This window comes from Lycorma delicatula, chromosome 1, assembly GCF_047948215.1.
Source record: "Lycorma delicatula isolate Av1 chromosome 1, ASM4794821v1, whole genome shotgun sequence".
Lineage (NCBI taxonomy): Eukaryota > Metazoa > Arthropoda > Insecta > Hemiptera > Fulgoridae > Lycorma > Lycorma delicatula.
The window spans coordinates 201,589,636-201,615,209 of record NC_134455.1 but is presented as its reverse complement, the minus strand read 5'-3'; the positions used below and the strand labels follow the sequence as shown (position 1 = coordinate 201,615,209).

Sequence of the window (25,574 nt, the reverse complement as noted above, 5' to 3'; positions counted from 1 at the left end):
ACAGTATTAACAAAATGTGGCAACTCTGAATAACCTCCTACAGTTAAATGTAGAAAAATTAAATTAACAAATGCTTCTCTCTCTCTCTCTCTCTCTCTCTATATATATATATATATATATATATATATATATATATATATATTTTTTTTTTTTTTTATGATATATTACTCGAAAAATATGAGTTACGGTGGAAATTATGTGCCATATTGGTTTTCATCTTTCAGAACTAGTAACTCCTAAACGATTGCATTTAGAGAGATACATTCATGAATACAGTCTTAAAATAATGTTTTATATTGAAAACTGGCAAAAAAGTAGGGGTTGCTGTTTAAAATAAATGGTGTACTAAGACATATTACCTTCTAACGTATACACACTTGTGTAAAATTAAAAGAGCCGCTTTCGTTATAGTTTTAGTTGTAGGCTACATAGATATTAATAAGAGTGTAATCAATCACTCCCATAATACTTACAGTAAAGACTCCATTAATGCATTAATAGTTTACGCTATGGTAAGGTGGTTAGCGGGACTGACAAACTTAACAGATGTAAGAGTCTATTTCGAAACTAGAGTTTCGTTATTTTTTGTGTAAGTGAAAGTTTTTTATTATTGTTATAAATATACACTTTTTTACTTTTATTAGTTTTTGTTGTTAGTAAAAATAACCCCCATGTTCGGAAAATTCTGTATGTCACTGTTCATAGATAGGCAGTGAAATGTTCAATTCCAATTTTATCGTATAAAGTGCTGTTTACCAAAAAATATTCAAGAATCAAAGTTGAAGGTTTTTATAAAACACACACACACACACATATACATACATACATACACACACATTTATATGTTATTTTACTTTTTTAATTTTTATTATTACTCATTGTTTGATATTGTAATTGAAGATATTGGAAGATATTGTAATTGGTCCAGTTTGGAGTCGTTCCATCTCAAGTGGACTAGGGGTCCCCAGTCGACAATCTCCAAATTTCATCAAATTTTGCGAGGACATTCGCTATGATCTTAACTGCCATTTTACCAAATTGTAGCTCTACATCTGCTACTGCTGATTTTCTGTGATCTCTTGAAAAAAGGGTACTTACTGGTAGTTCGCGCATACTTGCAAAAATTCTAAATTTGACTTATAATTTTAAAGGAAGTAATAAAGCTATATGTTTGAGTTTTAATACTTTCGGTTAACATTTTATACTGAATTCAAATATGTTGTTCACAAGTCTCTTTTTGCACCTGGTTTTGAGATAAAGCAGCTGAAATTCAGCTAAAAAGTTGTTGCAACATTTTGTAAGTCAAAGTTTGAGCCTATATAATTCCTTATCTAATACTTTAATCGGAACGAGACTGTAACCTGAAAAAAGGGCATAATTGTGTGCAACATCTTAAAGTTTCAATGCAGCTGGAGGCTTATGTCAGTAGATATTCATAATCAAATTAGGCCAAAACGTTTTTAGTTCGATTTTGTCCGACCGTTGAAAGCTTATATCTGAGGTATACCTTCTTAGATTTTCTTAGTTTTATAATAGAAAGAGCAACTTTAAACTGCAATATCCATGTAGTTTGTGTTTAGACCCGTAATTTGCAAGTGGCAGAGAAAAAGTTGAAAGCTAATGCATCTTTCACACAGGGAGCAAGTTTCCCATAATGTTTGTGGATTAAATGAATACTCTAGTAGAAAGTAATTTTTTATTAAGTAACTAGCTGACCCGGCAATGCTTCGCCATTGCTAGATTTGAGTGAAAATGTATATATACACGCTTGCACACACACACACACACACACACACACACACACACACACACACACACACACACACACACACACACACACACACACACACACACACAAACACACACACACACACACACGAGTGTCAGTCAATTATTATCCGCAATGTAGTTATAAATTTTATTGCAATACAAATAGGAAACTTAAAGGCACATTATTTTTCAACATAGTCCCTTGGTCCATCGTTGCACAAGCTTACTGATGCCCTCATAAAAGAAGGTTTTCGGTTGAGCTGCGAGTCAGGAATGCACACCGCTTCTTTCACTGTTGGTTCGAGGTAAATCGACGGCCCCTTAATGCCTCTCCAAACAAGTGTTAGTCAGAAGGGGCAGGATCAGGACTCTACGGAGAATGAGTCAGTACTTCAAAGTTGAGATTCTAGAGCGTTTCAACAGTGTGGGCAGCAGTTTGTGGACGGGCATTGTGCAACAACACAACACCTTTCGACAGCAGTCTCCGGCGTTTGCTTCGAATTGCAGGTTTCAGCTTGGCAGTAAGCATCTCACTGTAACGCGCACTGTTTATTATCGTGCCCCTTTCCTTATATTGTTCCAGTACCTTTGGGACCCATCTTGCACACACTTTATGAAACCCAAGTCTGTTGTGGATGATTTCGTAGGCAGAACCGTGACTAATTTTCAGACTATGTGCTACTTCATCTATAGTTACGCGTCTAAGAAAACCATCTCACGTGCACGCTCAAAGTTTTCCTCATTTGTGGCGGTAAACGGTCGTCCGGCTCCTTCGTCATGCGTAACACTTGTGCGACCATTTTTGAATTTTTCAATCCATTCGTAGACACTCCGTTGCGGCAACACACTGTTCCCGTACTGTACCGAAAGTCTTCGATGAATTCCGGCCCCTGATACAACTTCCGACCACATAAAACGGATCACTGAACGTTGCTCTTTGGTAGGCACAAAAAGTGGAGCAGCCATGGTTAACGGCAAGGCAGCGATAATGGAACTAACCTAGCAGCATCAAACCTGCATAGACATAACAAAATTAAACCACGCATGCGTCATCTACGCAACACGACAGTACTACCAATATAAACAAAAATATATAATCGGCTACGGCCCCGATGCAAGCGTGTATCTATGCTGAGGTGGTCAGGAGCACACATGGAAGCAGCCATTTTTCTAAGAAACCTGAGGTTGCGTTTGTTAATAGGGCAGAGGTCTCGACTATGTCCAGCACTCAGCTGAAGAAAGACCTCCAGTTTGCCCTTTGGGGCGACCGGAAAGATCTTAAAATTAGGAACATTAAAGAGACCGGCCAGGGATTAGTTGTGGTAGCGGATGATACGGAGACCATTCAAACAATTAGAGATTCCGCGGCGGTTGAATGTGAAAATAGACCCGAAAAAATGCCCAAGCTCCGTATTATAGTCTATGATATTGACCGTAACCTGACCGACGAAGATGTCTTGTCCCTCTTTAGGGAGCAGAACACTGATTTGGATGAAGCCGCCTTCCGGCGGGACTGCAGGTTGGTCTTTAAAACGGGTAGGCGTGATATCCAGAGGATTCTTCACGGAGTCTTCGAGATAAGTTCTGGTTTTTTTCAAAAATTTACGTCTGCGGGCAGACTATTTATCGATTTAGTGTCCTGTCGAGTAAAAGAGTACGTGGACGTCCAGAGATGTTTCAAGTGCTGCAGATATGGTCACAGGGCTAAATTTTGTAAGTTTGCTTTGGTGTGTGCCCATTGTGGCGAAGAGGGCCCCACAAGCGTGACGATTGTTTGCATACGTCCGAGGCTCCGGCCTGTGCTAACTGTAAGAGGTTGCGCAAAAATCATGAGCACCCAGTTCTTAGTAAGGAGTATGGCTGTTACGTAAGGGCCGGTACGCTGTACTTTAATTCCATAGATGGTTAGGTTCGATCACCTAAATGCCCAGAGTGCTTGTGTAGTTCAGGTTGAGTTAGGTGAGATTGTAGAGGCGGAGCCTCGATGTTGTCCTTCTGCAGCACCCATATGTAATTTGGGTTGATTTGCCAAGCTTTCACAGCTGGAAAAACCTTTGTGTAGGGCATGCACAAAAATATGCTGTATGTCTGCTATTCTGTGCAGGAAGTCGCTTGATAGTGTATTTATACGACACGTTTCTGACGGGCATCATGTTGTGGTCATGTGGTCAAACTTGCCGTTCGCGGACAACCTTACAGTTACTCATATTTCCAATACAGGGATCCCACTGAGGAACACCTAGCGAGATGGGATAGGATCCTTCGTATTGTAGGAATGGTCCAATCCTTATTGGTGCCGAGTTAATGCGAAGTCGCTTTTCTGGCACAGTGGGATCACTGATCATGGCGGTGGCCTAATTTACAGTTTCATCGCGCAGCACAATTTTGAAGTCTTTAATGTTGCTGACCAGTTGGCCACTTACGTCGGTACGGTTAACGGACGAAGGGCCTTTTCAGGTACAAATATTGACATCACCATTGGTAGGGACATCCCAGGGAGGGTCCCTGACTGGTCTGTGGTCGATGACTGTTCTAGAGACCATCGATTGATACTTTTTGAAATAGTGGATGAGCTGCGCGATGGCCATGAGGGACACTTTCCTGATTACTGGGGGCACTTCCTGCATAGGAGGACGGAATGGCCGAAATTCTCCTCTTTATTGGAGTCCAAACTGGAGACTTTTTCTCGAGACCTTGACGGCCTGCTATTATATGTCCTGGCAGAAAATTTCACCTCTGCGGTAGTGGCGGCGGCTGAAGCCGTTATTCCTAGAGGCACTGGCCGGGAACATATATCTGGTTGGTGATCTTGGAATCTGACAGTAATGAAGCAGTCTCTGAACCAACTCAGAAGGGCTGCGCAACGAGAGGGTAATCCCGATCGGCATGTGGCCCTAACTGCAGATTACCGCAGAGCGAAGGCTAGGTACTTTCATAGCATTAGGTCCTCCAAGCGTAATTCCTGGCGCTCCTTCGTTCAGGAGCAAGGAAATCGAGACCGATTGGGGCGTTGGGCATAGAGCCCTTGGACATAACCGCAGGAAACATGTCCTCTTGTTAGCCTTGTCAACCCGCGTGTGGTAGTCGATAACGACCATGTCCTTAACATTTTGCTGAATGATTTGCTCCCGGATGACACTATGGTGGGTGAGGTTTCATACCACCGGCGTGTCAGGCAGGAAGTCGCGATTTTCGAGAGCGACTCACAATTTTCTGAGATCACTGAGGCGGAAGTTTGCAGGTGATCTGTAGTATGGCACGGCACAAGGCTCCAGGATATGATTATATTACAGTGGAGCTCCTCGTCCGAGCGCTTCCAGTAGTCCTTGGTCCTCTAACTAGAATATATAATAGGTTGCTCTTCGCCGGCCACTTTCCGGCGTGTTGGAAACGTGGAGACTTGGTGTTGTTTAAAGTGGCGACAAAGATCCTACTGTTAGTTCTTACCGTTTACTAACGTTCTTACCCGTGATTGGCATGGTTTTTGAGAATGTCTTATATTTGCCTATTAATATTAAATTGGCCGCTGATCATTGCTAATGGACAACCAATATGGTTTCCGACCGGGCAAGAGCACTGATGATGCCATACTAAAGGTGATGGATAGTCCTTCCTCTAGCCCATGTAAATATGTAGTAGGGATTTTCCTGGCATTTAACAACTTTTGGTGGCCCTCTGTCCTGTTTCAGATGCAAAAGCGTAAGTGTACACGAAATGAACTAGAGCTGCTCTCAAGTTATTTCAGCCATTGGACCGTTTCTTTGAGTGACGGCGGCTCGGAGATTCGTAAGACCTTACCTAAAGGATGCCCTCAGGGCAGTGTTCTGAGTCCCCTTCTTTGGATCATAGAATTCGTTTCGATGTTGCGTTTAAGTTTGCCATATGGTTGTCGTGTCGTCGCTTATGCTGACGACGCGCTGTTACTAATTGAAAGGGATTTCGCGTAACGTGGTAGATTTCCGAACTGCTTGTTCTTTTGAGACATTCCGACTGTGGAGTCTCCAACATAAGATGATTTTCAGCCCAGAGAAAACCACAATGATGTTGCTGAAGAGCCGGTTGCCTGCTACCCGACGAATCCGGGTCCGGATGGTTGGTCTCCCCATTCGGTACGTTACGACTCAAAAATACCTGGATGTTATCCTTGAGAATTTTCGGTTCAAGGAACATCTACAGTATATAGCAAAAAAGGCCGCTGATGCTTTTTATGGAATCCAAGGTCATATATCCCGATTGAGGGTTGAATTTCCGTACCATGCGTATCCTGTACAGAGATGTCAGCGAAGCTATTACGCTGTATGCTGCGCCTGTCTGGGCTTACCGCATGGCTTTTGACATTTTTCTGCGGGCCCAGCGAGACTCCTCTTGCTGGCTGTTGTAGACGGTTATAGAACAGTCTCGCGGGAGGCAATCTGTGTTATAGCCGAGTCAAATTTAGGCTATTGAGCGCAGGAAACGCGCTACATTTCCAAGGTAAACAATCTATTGACGTCAGAACGAAAGCAGGAGATTGAAGACCGGGACCATGCGTCTTGGTAGGTCAGGTGGGACGGACCTACCGGTTTGGTCTAATGTTGAACGCATCTTCCCAAATCAGCTGATTGGTGAAGTCGAGAGTTCCGGCGTTTTAAGTCCTAGTAAAGTCAGTTATTTTTACAGGGATTTGAATACTAGATCGTGGATACCGGTGTTCTTTGGTGGTTGGGTTTCAATTAACCATACAATCTCAGGAATGGTCGAACTTAGACAGTGCAAGACTTCACTTACACTCGTATATATCATCCTCTAAAGTATTATCTGAAAGGTAATTACCGGAGGCGAAACAGGAAAAATAAAGGTCAGGTGGGACAAATCCCCCACAGGTCGCTACACGCATGATATGTTTCCTATAGTGTCCGATTTAGGTGCGATTGTCTCCCCCAATCGGTATATCACACAGTTTCTCTCCGGGCATGGTGCCTTTCGAGCGAGTTTAGCTAGTCAATGCCCGGATTGTGGGACAGATGATACAGTGGATCACGTCTTCTACGTCTGCTACCGATACGAGGTGGAACGTTCACGAGCTGTTGGGGAACTTAAGAGAATACATTCCTTTCTGAATCTCCGTATTAACTGAATAATCCGTGAGGAGTGGTCTATAGTGGCTTGTTTTCTTCACGCCCTTGCGGTGTGTAGGTCTGCAGAGGGAGTTTAATCGAGGTACTCGATCGTGGTGGAATCCCGAGTGGCTAGAGTTCTGGCTTAGGCATTGGATTGGTTGGAGGTAGGCGCATTAGCATCGTGCCGCGGTTATATTGGTATTGTTTGTAATTCGCTGTGGGACTTCCGCTGGTTGGGGTGACCGTGCCGCCGGGATATATTAACCCGTGCGACCAGGGGTGTAGCTTCCCTCCGCCAGTGACGGTCCTGATCGTGACTTGTTAATGTCACGCGAGACACCATGATCGGGTGTTGGTGTGGGGTTTGTCTCCGGCTCCACCACGGACCGGAATGAGGTTGCGTTCCTCTTGTTAGGTGACTTAAACTGGTCGACTAATTTGGGTGTAGGTCTGAATTTCTATGTTGCATAAAACACAATTTTGATTGGTATGAGTGTAGCTTTGATTTAACTTTAAACTTGTTCGTTTTCTGAGGCATTCACAGTCACAAACGGTGTTGTCAAATCTGTATTAGGCGCGGGTTTCGGTTAGTTAGGTTGGATGTGAAGATGTCCGTTTGAGGCCTACGTGAAGGCGAAATTTGATACGTAATTACTGATGGTAATGTCTGCCGACACATTTACATCGGTGTCATCCCGACCGAGGGCTGGTAGAGGACAGTGAGATGCAATCAGTTAGAGGATCTAAAGACAACCTCCGGTAAAGCCCCTCAGGGCTTGGAACGGAGGGAGTGATGTGGCGACCGGGAATGTCACAAGGTGGGTGTCTTCCCCCTACGGGATTGGGATGTTATTCCAATGACTTCTCCATGGTGGCACAAATTGAGTTTTCCAAAACATTTCAGAAAATTGATTTTTTCAGATCAGCCTAGTAAGTTCTACTGTAGACCAAAATTTTCTGGAACATGGTAATTTTTTTCAAGATTTTGTAAATTTTAGAATATTCTTTAAAAAAATCTAATGATATCCTGAAGCATCGAATGTTCTTCCATCTTCAGCTGTTTTAATTAACTAGAAATGTCCGCAGATGAAAAATCTGTCATGCAAAAGATTAATTATTTTTGAAACGCTTTCTTACCTACTATAATATACGGATCAGAAAAACAAAATGCATGGGTTACTCTATGTTGTTTAAAAGCTGCCCTTTCCGCCTATTATAAAACTAACAAAATCTGAGAAGGTGTACCCGAGGTATAAGCCTTCGAAGATGGGCCAAAAATCTTATTAAACATTTTTTTTACCAAATTTGGTGATTGATTTCTCCCGACATAATATTCCAATTGCTTTGAAACTGCATGATCCTACACATAATTATTCCCTTTTTCAAATTACAAAGTCTCATTCCGATTAAAGAATTAGATAAGGAAATATAAGCTTAAACTTTGACTTCCAAAATGTTGCGACTAATTTTTGGCTGAATTTCAGCTGCTATATTTCAAAACCAGGTTCCAAAAGAAAATTGTGACTAATATGTAAGGATATAGCATAAAAAGTTAACCAACAGTACCAAAATTCGAATCTGTATCTTCACTATTTCCGTCAAAATTGTTAGTCAAAGATAGCCATAAAAACCAGCCATGGCAGATGCAATTTGGTAAAATGGTATTTTAGACCATGGGGAATATCCACCAAAAATTTAATGATATATAGAGATTATCAACTGGAGGGACGATTATCAAAACTGGACCACTTGACATGGAATGACCCTCTGAGCATGTCCGGTTTTCATCGGATCTTTACATTTTGACACCCAAGAACCCAAAAAACCGGATAGAAATTTTCCGGATGTTAATGTACGTGTGTGTTCGGTGTTGTCTCTAAATCACCTTATATCTCTAGAACTACTGGACTGATTTTGACCAAACTTTGTCAGATTACTTCTATGTATGGGGCATTATTCCATTAAATTTTCGATTTAAAAGGTCAAGGGGTGAGGCTGTAGAGCAAGATCACCCTCAGTATCTCGAGATTTCGCGCCTAATTAAGGCCATATTTTTTTAGGCCCATTTGTTAACATTTAAAAAATATAATTATTTGAAAAAAATATATATAAATGAATTTATATTTTTAAAAATATATAAATTTATATAAAATATAAAAATATTTAAAATTTATATTTTTAATTTAATATAAATTTGCAAAAAAAAAATAAATATTTGCAAAATCGCACAGCTATCTCAAAAAATGCTGCTGTTGTAGTCGCCTGCTGTGTTTTGACGTCACAGGTGAGCGGTTGAATTAAGTAAATGAGTAATATTTAAAATGTAAAAAAATAGCTCTGTTTGTGGTTTGGTCTCAAACTCGATCGCTCGGTTGACTCTCTACCTGGTACGTAGTGCCTCGCGGCTACACCAGTTTGCCGACCGTACAGTTGTAATTTGTTATATGTAAGTAGCGAAATTACATTAGTTAGTGCCGACCGTTGCCGCTAGTATCGCTACACCCGCGCGAATTAAAGACGGTGGTATGCGCGCGCGCCTTAGTTAGAATCATTGAACTAAATGAAAAAAAAAATTATATTTAAGATTGTGTGTGTATGTGTATGTGTACCTTCATTGTCAATGCACGGCATAACGACGATTTACTGACTACTACCTTCTCCAATATTCTTTGGCGGCAAACATGATTCTGTTTAAAAGTTCATTTCCATTGTCGGATCTTTAGATTCAAATCGGTATCTGGGCGGCCACCCTCTTTGTCCTCCTCAGCAATCTACTTATTTCCATATAAGTAGATTGTCGGAAATGCTAAGTAACGCGTCGATCAGTCAAATGCATGTATAATCGAGTTACCAGAGGAACATCCTCTAAATGTTGGATGAGCTTATTCCAAATATTTTCTTCCTGTTTCTTAGAACTGTTTCTCTATAAATTTACTGCTGGATTAAACAGGCTGGTGAAAGGTACGGCGGGTGTAATGGCCGAGTTGACAGAAGAATTACTTGTTGAAGGTCGTTGCGTTGTTTTTTCCTGTATTATTTGTACCTCTTTAGAAACCAGTTTGGTCGACAAACGAGGATGTTCGTTTGTTGATACTTATTTTTAATTTCTTAGAAAATGCAAAGTTGAGTCTTAGGGTCGATTCCCGCTCTAGTGCTCTCACTTCGAGGGACGCGTGAAAAAAACATTTGTACTTTGTGTAGAACATGGTCTTGCTGTGACCAGCGAGACCATATCGTGTTCTTAAACGAGTCACAGTTATAATTATTAAAAATTCATTATTTAAATTTTTGATCATAATTTATTATTTTTATACTCTGTTTATATAATATTTTATTTGTGTATGTAAATTGCCCTATATTACTGCATCTATTATTATTATTGATGTCAATTTATGTATTTTATAATGAACGTTGTGTAAATATTTGATTGTGTTACGGTATTTTTATATTGTGTTTGTAAAGGTTTGGTTGGTTGGTTGATTTCTGTTGTTTTTAAACAATTTGAATATTTCGATATTTTTTAAAAAATTAAAAATAATTTGATCTTTGCACTTACAGAGAATTACAACATTTAATATCTCTATATATGTATATTTCCATATTATGTCTTTGTTTTTTATTTAAAGCACTTATATTTTGAATTTTTAAATTTTATTAATTTATTTTAAACAATTTTTACGAAAAGTATTTTTGCGTTTTTACTGTTTGAAGATTAAATACAAATATCTTGCTTTTTTCATGTAACGTGAATTCCTTTTAGGCCAACAAAAAGGGTCGGTCGTTCAATTACACAACCCTGCAAAATTTTAGTTATGGAATTTTCTTAACTTCTGGTAATTGATTCCTATGCATTTTTTAGCGCTAAATTCGAAAATAACTTTCAATTTTTGCATCACGTCAGGATTTTTCGCAAATCGTTAATTTCAAATTTTGTAAAAAGTTGAAAAATTGCAAAAAATGTGGTACTATAAAATAGACATAACCCGTTTTTTTTTTTTTTTTTTTGTTTTTTTTTTAATATATGTTCACTTTTTTGGCTTAGACTGTGCATTCTCATAGCTAAACAGTTGAGTGGTCTGAAGAGGTGAGCGGGGAGATGGGCTTTGGGTTGAAGACGACGAGACTGGGAGAGCTTGGCTGACAGGTTATGACAAGACTTAACAAAATGTAACAAGTTTATTGGCAGCTATCCGCGCCACTCGTGCTCGGTGCAACTACTATCAGTGCTGTTTCAAACTACCACCGTGCACAAATCGAGTTTTTTCCGTCGACAAAACGCATTTTGTCGGTGGAAATATATTTTTAGGCCATAAAGCAAACTTTAGTTTTCAGAATGGCTTCAAGAGGCTGTAAAAATTCTGCATTCTTTTTGTTACATTTGCGGTGAGTTAATGGTGAAAAGGTAAAAAAGAAATATAACAAATTTCGTTCGACAAGTGCCTTGCAACTTGTAACTAGTTTGAGAGGTTGAAACAGAAGAACCTGCTAGCAGCTGGCACATCATTTTCCTAGTTCAGGTACAGATAAAAGGATTTTCTTTCATATTTTCCGAAAGAAGGAAAATTAGTCTTCTGCACTGATGTACGTGGAGTTTTGACTCGATTTAGCATTCCGTATGAAAGTACCGATTAGAGACTGTTAAGAGATTCGTCCGGAGGTTTGGCGTGCGGCGGAAGGGACCGACAATGAGATGCCTGCAGTTGAATTCTAACCGTAATGCAAGAGCTCTTGACCTGGCATGGAGAGTTGCGGTGGATAGAGGGACTGATGTCCTTTGCTTACAAAGCCCAACGTACGGACTGTATCTACGGAGGCCTGGTACGTTGATAATGACGGTGATGCGCAGTACGAAATGTCTAGGGGCGATACGCAGTTCTGGGCGTAATTAGAGGTGATGGATATGTGGCGGTTGAGTTGACTGCCTGCTTCTTAGTGTCGGCCTATTCTCCTCCAGTTGTGGAACGGTCTATAGCGCCTTCCTGGCTGACATTGAACATCTTATCAGGAACTCAAGGAGGCCAGTCATCTTGTCTGGGGACTTTAACTCCGAGTGCGTGGAGCTCGGCGGTTGGAGGTCGAACAGACGAGAGTACGCACTGGCTAGTGGCGTCTAGTATGGAAGTGGCAAACGTGCCGAATGTCCCCACCTTTGTCGGCCTGGGCGCGGGCTTAGTCTAACGGTAGAGGGACGAGGAGATATCCTTGCTGAGACTTATGCGGTTCATTAGCGTACGGCTAGGAAGAGGCTTTGTTCCGCTATCAAAAGCGCCAAAGCTGAAGCGTGGCATAAACTTATCGACGGATTTGAAGAGAACCCCTGGGGTGCCTATAAATTGGTAATGAAGAAACTGGGTAGGTATCTTCCCCTCTGGCGAGGGGCCAGGTGCTATGAGCAGTTGCGGATTTTTTCCCTGTAGAGAGGAGCAATGGCAATGGCTGGTTAGTGACCATGACAGACGGTTTACAATAGGGGAACTTGTCTGGGTGTCTAAACGAATAAATATAAAGAAACGTCCCGGCCCGGATGAGGTACTAGCGGCCATCGTTACGGCCTTTGTGGGGGAGCATCCGTGGCGTGTCCTTGACGTAATGAACCAGGTGTTACAGGGGTGCTGCTTCCCGCAGATCTCGAAGAGTGCACGGCTGGCGCTTACTCCTAAGCCAGGTTCAGTAGGTGAGGATAGTTCCACGTTCATTCTCATAAGTCTAATAGATACAATGGGCAAACTAATCGAACGATTTTTGGCGGAACAAGTGAGGATAGAAGTTGTTGAGACCTGTGGCTTCTCCCCCAATCAATTCGGTTTTGTGAGGGGAAGATCGACTACTGATATAGTGAGCCATGTGATAAGCCGGGAGAAAGATAGAGGAGGAGGAACATGGAGGGTGAGAAAGCTTTCTCCTTAACTACTCCTAGATGTTAAGGGGGCCTTCAACTATGTGTCTTGGTCGATCATCTTGGCTGCCTTGAGGAGTATCAGCGAGTATCTCCTGGCAATTATTAACGACTATTTACACGATAGGCTGAAAATCTGAACAGAGAAAGGTTAGGAGGAATTCGAGGTCTACGGAGGGGTTACACAGGGCTCTGTGTTGGGTCCGCTTCTGTAAAACCTCTCGTATGAGAGTCTGCTGAACCTTGAATTGGAGGGGGACGTCTAAATAGTAGTGGCGCATGCTGACGACCTAGCGGTACTGGTCTCAGCCAGAACTGAGGACGAAGTGGTTGAGGCCGCTAATAGTGCGGTGGCGAGAATTAGTAGCTGGCTTTCGGAACGGCGCTTGGGATTAGCCCCACATAAAACGGTATGTATGCCGATGGTAGGCAGAAGACGCCTTCGTGAAATTGAGATCCAGGTAGATGGAGTCGAGTCAACACGTCGAGGAGTATTAAGTACCTCGGCGTGTGTCTAGAGAGGTTGGGTAAATTTAATAACACATAGGAGAGACCTCAAAGCGAGCTGAGGTAGTCATGTGGAGTTTGTCACGTCTCCATGAAAGGTAGGTCTGGCCCGAGACAGAAAAAAGAGGCGCATGGTTATGTCGGTGACGCTTTCCACCTGGCTCTATGCAGTTCCGCCTGGGCGGGTGCCCTCGCCATGAACAGAAATGCGAAAAGACTTGACTCCCTACAGAGGCGTTATTAAGGTTGTAACGGCGTACCGAACAGTGTCAACTAAAACTGTGGAAGTAATCGCGAGGTTCACGCCCATTAGGATCAGGGCGACCCTGCTGAAGCGGCAGCACAAGGTTTGCTTAAAGGCGAGGCGCAAAGAATGGCCATTGAGTGAGAGTGGCAGGATGAGTGGGGCATAGTGCCCCCCCACAACTGTCCACTTGGACAAGACACTGTCCACTTGAAGAATTGGTGAGACATGATCCGTAGGGCGCAGGCAAACATACGCTCTCGTAATAGCAACATCGAGCGGAACCTGATAGCGAGTCCGACACGCTGCCCGTAAATGGGGTTTCTCAGACACTTCGGTAACAGGAAAAAAAATCGATGCTCCTAGGACGGCAAGGAGAATACACATAGTTGCCTTGTTTTTTATGTGAATGGGATTGCAGAGACAGACAGAATCTTTGGATAAGGAAAGATTGACCAAAAAAAGCTTCATTAGAACCTGAAACCAAACTGTGATTTGAATAAAGTTCCATAAAGAATCATAAATCCGAATAAAGTTCTTCCACTTCTGCATCTCAAGTTAGGCTTGATGAAGCAATTTGTCAAAGTCGTACCAAAAGAAGGTAAATTAAATAAAAGAAGGTAAAGTACTGGCCGGACGTATGCCGATAGACTTGGTATTGCTGCAACGGAAGAGAATAAGCGAGTTGGGGGATTTGTGCAGCCTGTGGACAGTAAATTGGCAGTTAAGACAATAACAGGTGAGCTCATGGAATTGTGGCAAGAGAGATGGGACCAAAGCGTGAGAGGTCGGTGGACACATCGTCTCATTGGTGATTTGAAAAAATTGTTAGAGGGTGCAGGGCTCGCTGGAATACAGTCTTACGCAGTTCCTGGCGGGCCATGGCGGCTATAGATCATATCTCTATAGGTTTAACTTGGACCACTCGGACAATTGCCCAGATTGCAAGGAAGAAGAGACCCCACAGCACGTATATTTTTGGTGCCCGGGTTTCACGCAGGATCGCTTGGGAATGTTAGACACGCTGGGTCGTGACCGCAAGGGATCCTGTTTTGAAGGTGAGAAAAACTGGTGAACTGTGAAAGATTTCACGAGGAAGGTGTTGGCGAATCTCTATATATATGCTGCAGAGGAGTCTCGTAAGGGAAGGAGACGTCGGAGGGTGGCGGGTCGGACAGGCTCGCGGCTGAGCGCCTTCGGGGTCTCGTGCAAGTCGTACCTCTTAAAAATTAATTAAATAAAAATAAATTTAAAACTGGACTATAGTAGAAATTAGGTTTATTTTGTGGCAGTTTTCATTAAAACTTAAGGGGTTAGTGTCCTTCCCGCCCTCCTCTTCAGACCATTTAACTGTTAGCTATAAGAAAGCATAGTATAAACCAAACAAGTGAATATATTATATTCATCTACTATAAAGAAAAACGTTTTATATCTATTTTATTGTATCACATTTTCGCAATTTTTCAACCTTTTACAAATTTTGAAATTTGCGACAAATCCTGCTGGACAAAATTAAGATTATTTTCGGATTCAGCGCTAAAAAACTCTTAAGAATCAATTCTCAGAAATCAAAAAACACAACCATCCATCGCAGTCCTGTGTTATTAAAGATAGAAATGCCAACAGGGGGAAAAAGTATTTAATATGGAATAAACTGTAACTGTTTGACGTTCAAGTTGGCATTCCTAAACGTAGAAAATACCAGCTGTTCGAAAAGATTTCAATTATTGTAGTAACCCCTTTTGTTTATTTCAATGTCAGCTACAGTTGAAACGTGTATCGCGGAAGAACCGCGTGATATGACAAGACTTTTATTTTCTGAAGGTGGCTAACGCTGTACGAAATCGCATTAATAATTGCATTCGCAAGGACAGACGCAAACAAATTTGGGAACTTGCTGAAATTTGTACTGCGAGTGTCGGGACTGTCCATTCCATTATCTGTAAGCCGAATACCGCTGAGCCTATTCAAGATGATAGTTCCGAGGCAATTAACTCAAAATTACATACACTGAAATTCACACTGGTATTGAACTTAAAGAACGGTGGTTTTTAGTGGAAGGTGATGCAACTTGGATTAATCATTTTGAGCCGGAATCCAAATACCAGAAAATGAAATGGATCCGAATTCGCACGTTAGGAAAAATTCAAAATTACGCTTTAGCCAGTAAAGCGATGCTAACAGTGTTTTGGAATTACAAAGGCTCGATTTATTGCCATTATTTGGAAGAATAACCTGCAATCAACATTCAGAACTAATGTGATGTACTGAAAAATAAAGTGAATCAGCAATAAGGAGGAAACGTCCTACTTCTCTCTCAGTAGGTCTAATTCTTTTCCATGATAACGCCCGATCCCATACCTCTCAGAAGACAGGAGGAGCTGTTCAAAAATTGGGTTGGTAGGTGTTGTCACGTTCACATTATAGACCACGCACCATCAGACTTTTTTTGTTTGGTCATTTCAATAGGGTTTTAGCGTGGCAATAATGAGCAGGTCAGAAAATGCTGTATAAGAATGGCTCAGACACGTAGATGAACAATTCTTTATTACTGGAATAAGAAAACTCGCGGAAAGGTGGGACGAGTAGATTTCTAAAGCTAAATGTAGTCGGGATTTATGTTGAAAGTTGCGTTAGTTTCATTATTATTGAAAAACTAATCGTTTTACGTCATTTGCCTGTAATTATTGAACGACCCTCGTAATTTTATTATTTCTAAAATTAAAGTTTTGCTATTTATTTTGAGAATTTTATGATAATTAAAAAGTAACAAAACGCCTATATAAGTTGGTTAATTATAGTTATATAGTATACAGTGTATTAATTATACAGTTCGTTAACAATGTAAATTATATTTATATTCCCGGTTTAACTGTTTTTGCTTGTTGAGAACAAAACTACTCAATCCTTACGTGTTTTGTTGATTTATTTTTACTTTTCATCAGACGCAGTTATACAGAAAAAAAAGAAAAAACTGCGGATTCCGAGCAATTCAACGAATGAAAAACTTCAGATTTATAAAAGTTAAAAAACAATCATTCATACACGACGATAAGAACACAGTCTAAGGAAACTGCGTCCCCAGCTTCGCCCCGAGAGTATTTTTATGTAAACGCTGTTACTTTATATTCCCCACTCCTTTCAAAATATTCAGTAAAATAATACTTATGCATCCCTGAAACATTTTATACTGTAACTTAACTGTTAAATTATAATAGAATTTGCAAAAACAGGCATTTTTGAAATTTGTATGTTTGACATTTTTTGAGAAGGTGGTTTTTTTTGGAAAAAAGATAAATTCACTTACATTAATTATATTGAAAAGGCAATTAATCGGAAGAAAGTACCTTTCCGCCATTTTTATCGAGATATGACATTCCTTATCTCTGTATCAAGCAACTAGACGGATTATTTCAAAAAAATTAATGAAATCGATTTGTGTAGGAGTAGCACAGAGGCCTTGAACTAGTTATATTTCAAAGCTAAACAACTTTAAAAATACCATATAGTACTTGCAACTTTCACTACACATAAGAAAATCTACGGTTTACTGTCAAAAGGTACGTTGGCGTCCATTCCATAGTACGTCTCGTCAGAACAAAATTAGTTTGACGAGCAACTGGTAATTGTGACTGTGCATTTCCGTACTTACTTGAATCTTATTGGTCTTCTAAAAATAATAGATTCTTGGTGCAATTCGATTAAAAATTATGATACCGGGAGGGATCACGGCCTTGAGTTGATCTGTAATGAAAAATGAAGTAGCAGTATAATTTTAATATCCTAGCTTAATAATGTACGCTGTTTACAGTTTTTTGGAAAATAAAGTGTTGTGTCGGTCGCCTGTATACGTATTGTTTCTCTAAAAAATAATTAAATATATAAAATGTTATATACTTATTTTATAGTTTTTTTTTAAATTAAGAACCGGACTCGGGTATCCAGTCCGGTTAAGAGGTAGGATAATGTGTACCGATGTTTTCTTTTGACTGTGATTGTTGTATTCGGTTAATATCTGAAATTTTCAGCTTGAAAGTGGAAAAATACTACTTTTAGAACAAATATAATCATTAATAGGTGTGCTTGCATTAGTGATTTGTAATTTACAGTATTTTATAATTACCTACTTACTAACCGTAGCAGTAATTCACAATAGTTAAGAATTACGTTTTTTTTGATATGAGTTTGTGGTTTTGAGCGAGACCGGATCCATGACCTCTTCGTGAATGCTGAAAACTCGGGTTTACTGGCGTCTTCGTTTAATTCTTTCCTGAAGCGAGAAGAATGTTTCTATAATTTGATTTGACCTTTATTCAGAGAAAAAAAAGTATATTATTTGTGTTAAAGATCTGTGCGGTTGTAGATACACTATGCGCCGAGACATTTGCATACCGTTAAAATCATGAAAAAGTCTTAAAAGATAGATCGTGAAGACATGCACGTGTAAGATATGTTTATGAAGAGAAGGCAATGTCTTCCCATCACTTGCTATTGCGTAAATTTGAATCAAAATCGAGTTTAACAATTTTAAAATAACTTAAAAATTATCGTACGAATAAAATGCAGGTAACAAGCACTTGTTTGATAATTAAACGAATTATATTATGAAGTGAACTTTTAAAACACGAAAACTATAGTTCTCGTTTGACGGGTACATTTTGGTAATGAGTATTAATCGTTGCAGCACTAGTGGTTAGGAAGTCTTTCTAAAAGTAATGACGTTTTATCCTGTAATACGATGTTATGATTTTCTTCATTAATTCCGTTACTTTAAATACACTTACAAGTATAATTTCCTTTTAAATATTTATATTTTGTATCTAAATTTTGCGTTTTTCAAAAGTATTGTAGGTTATTAAAAATTACATTTACGTATTAATTCGTAAATCGTCTCCATTCGTTTTTAATGAAACTTGAAGGCTTATCTGCTTTAAAAAAATAGCTCAGGATCGGGTATGTTGAAGGAAAGCGGGGGATGTCAGCCGTGGTTTGAGTCCGTGCAGATTAACGCGATGGTGTTTTGTTCGATCGTGAGGCAGACAAGCGCAAATATTTTTTCTGCAACCGACGCATTCTCCGTTGTCCCATTCGATAAACCTAAAGCTTCTTCAACATTCTGAATTATTTACCGACCACCTTAACGGTTTTTGATTAATTTAGAAGCTTTCTGTGTCGTTGATGCCGGATGAAGGGCGACCAAAACGTTCTTGTCTAGTCGGTGTTCTATCTTGTTTGAACTGCTTGTACACATTGTATGTTTGAGTCTGACTTTTATCTTCATCACCAAAATCACGTTCAACGTTTGGAGTGCCTCCAGAATTTGAAGCAAAATTTAACAATTTGTTTTGCGTTATTGTAAAATGAAATAATATTTGTTTACTGTTTTTAAGTAGCCTGTTTTAATAACAATCTTGCATAGTAGCAAAAATCTTTTGTATCTGTAATAAGTATTTTACGTTACGTTCAATAAATTTAATCATTTTTTGCTTCTTCTGTGATGACCTATAAAATGTTAATATAAATATGAACTAAGATGTACAATATTATTTTAACTGATTATTACGTACTCAAAAATAGCGATAGATTTTCTATGTAACTTATCTTATCGTCAATTATTTATTATGTCTATATCTAGACAGAAAAAAATAATGTTGCATTTTGACAACTTCAGCGCAGTAATGAATATTGAGAATGACTCATTATTATTGACATGTTAATTCATCATATAAACACGCTCTCCGATACGGTTAGCCATTCCGTTACAGTACTTTCTATGTTGTATTCAGTTAGAGTAAACAGACGTTGCGTTTGTGTTAACGAGTTCGTCATAATTCGGCTGTGTCACGTCGATAAGTGACACAGTAGTTAGAGTGAAGAATACCTGTTTGTGTCAGGAATTTCGTCATGATTCTTCGAGTTACGTCCCTTGCATCAGTGCGGATTCACAACGCGGCCATACAATATACAATACTACTATCATTACTACTTACTTATATACATTCGTCGTATAATTAATTTGTCATATTAGTTAATGTAATCAAAAGTTTATACAACTCAATTCACCCTCAATTTACCCGATTTCAGTTATACGCTTTTGAATAAGTTAGGAGAATTATTTCCGAATACGCGATAGGTTTCACTTAATATACGCGATCACACGGTCATGATCATATTTTGTAAAACAAGACTAAACTACTGTAGTGCAGTATATATTTCGATTACGAGATTAAATATCCTCTGAGATTAGTACATTTATCCCGTACTAACAGAAACTGCCTGAGTCATTCTAATTAACAGTTCACAGCTTTCATAATCATCGTTCATTCTCAGTTTATGTTAGCTTACGTGTGCCTGTGTGCAAAAACACTGCGTTAAATACGTCTCGTTACTGTTATTGAGTTTTAATGTGTTTTGCAGCTACGTTCGTAAGATATTTTTTTTTTGCACTGTACTGTTCCTTTACGTACTGTGATCGCAAACGAGCGATATGTTAAAACCTAAGAAACAAAAAAACGTTTTATCGTTATTGTAAAAAAATAAAATTCTAAATCGTCTAGATAAAAAAACATACTGTGGCGTCTGTAGCTAGAAAGTTTAACTTAAATGAATCGTCTGTGCATACATTGTGGCTTAATGAAGACAAAATACCCCAAAGTATCGCGGCCAGTGGCACAAACCAGTACGGTTTGTGCCGTAGAGTATAGAGATGAAATAAAGATGTAGAGGATACTTGTAACGAAATAGTATACTGGCAATGTATACTTGTATACATTGCCGGACAGTTAACAGTAGGAGGATTTTTAGGTATACACGCACTTGATGTAAATGAAGAATCGACTCTGAACTTACGGAGATGATAGAAAACGAAATCGTACAAGATAGTGACGAAAATGAACAAGAGAAAATTTCGATAAAAAATAAGCAGTTGACTTAACAAATTTGTAAAAATGGCGGAAGAATTGAAAGAATTTATAATTGCCGAAGATCCACTGATGGAGCGTAGTTTGCGGTGTCAACGGGAACTAGAAAATATAGTTGCACCATACAAGGAAGAACAAAGACTACTGAACAAATCCAAACAGTGTTCACCCTACTATTTTTTTAATGTCTAGTGAAAAAAAAAAAATAAATTATAATAAATGTTAAATGATGTTAGTGAAAATAATCTATGTACAGTACGTTATTTATTTATTTTTTTTTAATACAAATATTCTTTTTAAGAACATACACTGTACTGTAATATCATTAAAATAATACAATGATATTGTAATAATAAAATAGTAAAATAAAGTACAGTATTTTTTGAGAACTGTAATTTACGTATATCAACTTAACAAGAACGTAACCTGTATTTCTGCATTAAATATGAGTCTCAGTTTACGCGATTTCATTACACACAGAAATTTTCTGGAACGTAACACCCGTGTAAATTGAGTGTACGCTGTATAACGTGTTATGCCTTCTCGGTTCTATTAAAACACTTGATCTTTTCATCCGATCATTCTTTTGTTCTCGTGTTCAATTTTTGTGTTTCTGTTACTTATTTTTGTACTCTAATGTTATTTAAAGTTAATATAATGCAATTTTTTTAAGTTCACTGGAACGTGAGTTGAGTATATCCTAGATTTGTGTCTGTACGACTTGAGTTATACCATTATTTTGACACCATCTCTAATACAGATTCAGCTGATTGTAGTGCACTTTTTCTGATATTCCCTCCGAAAAGAAGGCCGCGGAAAAAGCCCTTGTGCGGAAAATCATGTTTTAAATGCTTGAAAAAGCTAATTTCGAGAAATAATTATTATTCGATAAGTTAAAGACTAATCCAACGGTATTGATTTCAGATGTTATTAATAAACTGCTAACGTACGTGGAAGTTGTGCTGCTTCAGTGTACAACATGATTCGCGAGTATGAATCTACTAATGAATTACGGTTTCCTAAAAAAAAACAAAACCCCGCAGATCCATTGAATAAAATTTGATTATTTCGATAAAAATGCGATTCGTAAAAAGTACACGAATTTTATTTACAGAGAAATGGTTTACCGATGTGTTACCTCACCTTATCATTCATTAAAAGAGAAAGAATTCCAGCCGTGTCTTGGGAAAAAGAATATCAAAATGTGGCGTAGTTCAAAAGGAATGATTTTTAAGAGGATGAAGCTAAGGTCCAGTTATTACAAAGGGTTTGGCGTATTAAAAGTAATTTTAATTTGTGTAAAATTGATGATTAAACAAGATGCAGTGGCAAAATCGTGCCTCGATTAACGAGGTTAATCGGTTAATCGAAGCAGTTATAGGGAGTATCATTGTGTACTCTACCCAATAGAATTAATTTGGGAAAAATCAAAAATTACCTAGCGTCAATAAATACTGCTTTTAAAATATCTGATACTAAACATTTATGCTTAAAAGCCATCGATAAAACAGGCCAGCAGGAATGGAAAAACTGTATAAAACATGTAACGGATTATATTGACCAAATTATTGGGAATTGGATAATATAATAGAAAACAAAATTGAACCTCTAGTTGTATCTCTTAATATTGACAGCACTACGGATTTCTCGCAATCAGATGATGAAAACTAAATTGAATTTATTATTCGTTTATTAACATAGAAATTTAATATAAGATATTAGTAAATTTTTACTGTTTTTATGGACAGTTGAGGATTTTACAATACTTAACAAACTAAAGTAAAATTGTTTAATTTCTTTAAATTTCAAGTGTATACACACACACACACACATTTTTTTTTGTAAAATATAATAGTGCGTGGTTACTGAATTTTAACATCGCGTAGTTTCTTTTAATGCATCAGGATTTTATGAGATGCTTGTGAATCGGCTGCCCGAACACTTGTATGCGCAGTCTTTTACTTGAACTCTCTAAGCCAAATGAATAAGGTATTGTAACAAGACCGGTATAACGGATCTGAAAAATGGATTCCTGCCAATTAAGAGAAAAGTAGTAGAAAATAATATGTATAATAATGGAAGGAATCCAGAAAGAGGTTAAAAGAGAACCCTTTTAGTAAAGGTAACAGGCCCGTTTAACAATGGTCCTCTGTAATACTGTCCACTGACACACCTAAACAGATTTCGTTCTGTGAAAAGAGTTACCGGACCAAGTTTAGGAATGCATGGGAACGAAAGGACTTGGTCGATCGTTCCTACGCTCAACTGGTGTCTGGTCAAGCAGGTAAAGAAGATAGGAGTTTAAATACTCCAGGGAAGACCAGTTGAAATCAGTTTTGCGAAATTAGTCTAAGCGAGATGTTATGATGTCAGTCGGCGAGAGTATTCTGGAGGAGGTCATTGAAAAAGCGACATCTTCGATGTGATTAAGGTGACGTCACAAGTAATTTCAGTGTAACTGTACATGAAAACGAGAAATGATTCGGTGAGTTACTCTTAGATTATAAGTGAAAGAGATACTGTACTAAATTTCATTCATAAATTGTTACAGTAGGTTTATTTGTAAACAGCAGAGGTATTTGCAGTAAAAGAACTACTTTTCGTATCTATTGTACTATTGTTAACACAAGAATACTATTAAAAGTGTTAAGGCAAACGGTCATGCTAATGTTTTTTGTCAATGGGACTGAATTTTGTTTTTCATTAATTATTTACTTGTGAATAAATCCTGACGATTACTTTAAATTCTGCTTTGTATGTAATCACTGTTTAGTATTATTATTATTATTATTATTATTATTATTATTATTATTATTATGAATACCATTATTGTTGTTCTGGTTGTGATTACTATGATCATTATTTGCTTATTTATTGTCATTCTAGTTAATATTGTGAGTTGTTTATTATTGTTGCGTATTATTGTCATTATATGTTGTCATTATTATTAATTTGTCTTATTTTACTTATGTTCTTTAACTGATAAATTGTAATTATATAAACATTTTCAAGTATCAATTTCAATATCGTGATCGAGCCGCGAACACGCGACAATATATTTGATAAAGTCTTGATTTTATTTTTTTTGTTCGGAATAGTTTATACGTGAATCAGTTTGTGTTGTGATATGTTTCATTTTAAATTGTTTTTTATTCACCATATTCGCAATACCCAAACGTTTAACTGTTGATGGAGTTAGCACTATTTTAGAAAATGTTAATCATTATGATAATGAAAGTCCGGCCGAGATTGTTGTGTTGCCTCCTGATAAGGTCAACGATGTTAACGATTAAGAACTGATAGATGAAAATATTCTTGAGAATGCGGAAATTAAGGATACTCCGAAAGATGTGGCCAGTACTCTTGAAATTCATTTCTAATCTAAAGTTAACAAAACAAATTAAACATATGAAGACCGTATTCCGAGTTGTAGCAATTTAAATTTCCAGGGTAAGCAAAAGAAATTTGAAAACAAAAAAAAGGGAAAAGATAAAAATACAATTCCTACAACGTGGAAAAAAAAATTGGGTCTTTTCTGTCCCCCTCCACAATGGTTTTTTTTACGTATAAGTATTTCATCTAAGGTCAAGTAATGCAGTAATAAAGCTCTGCAGGCACAAATTATTGTGTATTTCTTCGGAATCTTGACAGCTACGTTTTTCAATTTTTTTCCAAATCGGTGGGTATTTGGAGGTATTTGCAGAGAGATTTTATAAATTAATTTAACCAAACTTAACCTACGCTCTCTTCGCTCGCTAGTCAAGGTTAGCGAGCCTTCAATTCAACGCCTTTCACCTTTGAATCAATTTCCCTAACTAAACGAAACAATGACATCTTCACAGCACAATAACTAGACACAGACTGATTACAGGCAGCTATACCAGTAATTACTGATTACCAGTAACTGTCTAGCAATATTGTGCATTGTTGTACTAAGTAACCAGACATGTTTAAACATGAGCAATTATTAATACGTAACGTAAAAAAAAACTTTGTGGGGGAAAACTAAAAAGGCACAAAACGTTTACCAAAAAGTTGCCAGAAAATGAAGATTTAAAAATTATTCAAACTAAATTGATCAATAAAAATGAAGTTGAACTCTTTCTTAAAATGTTTTTGATGATAAAATCTGAAAAATATGCTGCCCAAAAAAATCGTCAGATTACCTAACAATGTTGTGCGAAGGTTTATCGGAATTTTACTGTTTTCTGGATACGTTCAACTTCCAAGAAAAGATATGTACTGGGAAACAGGTGAAAATGTCCGTGTTGATATCGTAAGGAAAGCCATGAGCCGCCATCAGTATAGAGAGATAAAAAATTAAATTACATTTGGCTGACAATGATATGTTAAATTCTACAAACAAGTTCCTAAAGTGCAGCCTTATCAAGCTTCTGAATAAAAACTGGCAAATGCGGTGTTTTTGTTCACCAACTTTCAACAGTTGTTGCCGTACTTAGGTCGCCATTTTCTTGTAAAATGTTTATGAAAGGAAAGCCTGTGCGCTTTGGTTACAAGGTGGTGGTGTTTATATTCAAAATTCTCGTTTTTTGTATAAGAAACTTCATGGGACGTACGATTGTCAATTTGATACCACCGATTCAGTTTTTATTATAAAATGGAACAACTCCGCTGTTACTCGTAATTACAAATTTTCAGTCCACTGAACGTCTGAGTAATGTCAAAAGGTGACAAAAAAATGAAAATTTCAATCCAACAGCTAGATCTCATTAAGCGATACAATTGCTGTACGGGTGGAGTTGATGCTTTGGAACATGGTGTCTGCAACTATCGAATAACAATGAAAGGAAAAAAATGGCGGTGACCATAGTTTTCAAACTTTCTTGATGCAGCGTTAGTAAATTCCAGGAAGCTTTATTAATACATCCGCAAAGAACAAGTCGAGCAACTCAAATTTCGACGACTTGCAGTTATCGCATTATTATCATTAAACGTAAATAAGACGGAGATTTGTGGGATATTCCACAAATGGAAAGACTTTGATGTCCAACACTGTTTTCAACTGCAACAACTCTGCGACACTCAGTTGACAAGCATCTTCTTGAAAAAAGTGTAAATAATAGAAGAATTCGCTGCCGACAATGAAAATGTACAACGGCATTTTCTTGGAATAAGTG

At 38.2% G+C, this 25,574-nt stretch overlaps 1 protein-coding gene across 5 annotated transcripts in view; it reads left to right on the top strand.

The window, feature by feature from the left end:
- Window positions 1-25,574, top strand: part of LOC142327528 (uncharacterized) — a 186,265-nt gene that overhangs the window by 25,583 nt on the left and 135,108 nt on the right. The window lies entirely within an intron of this gene.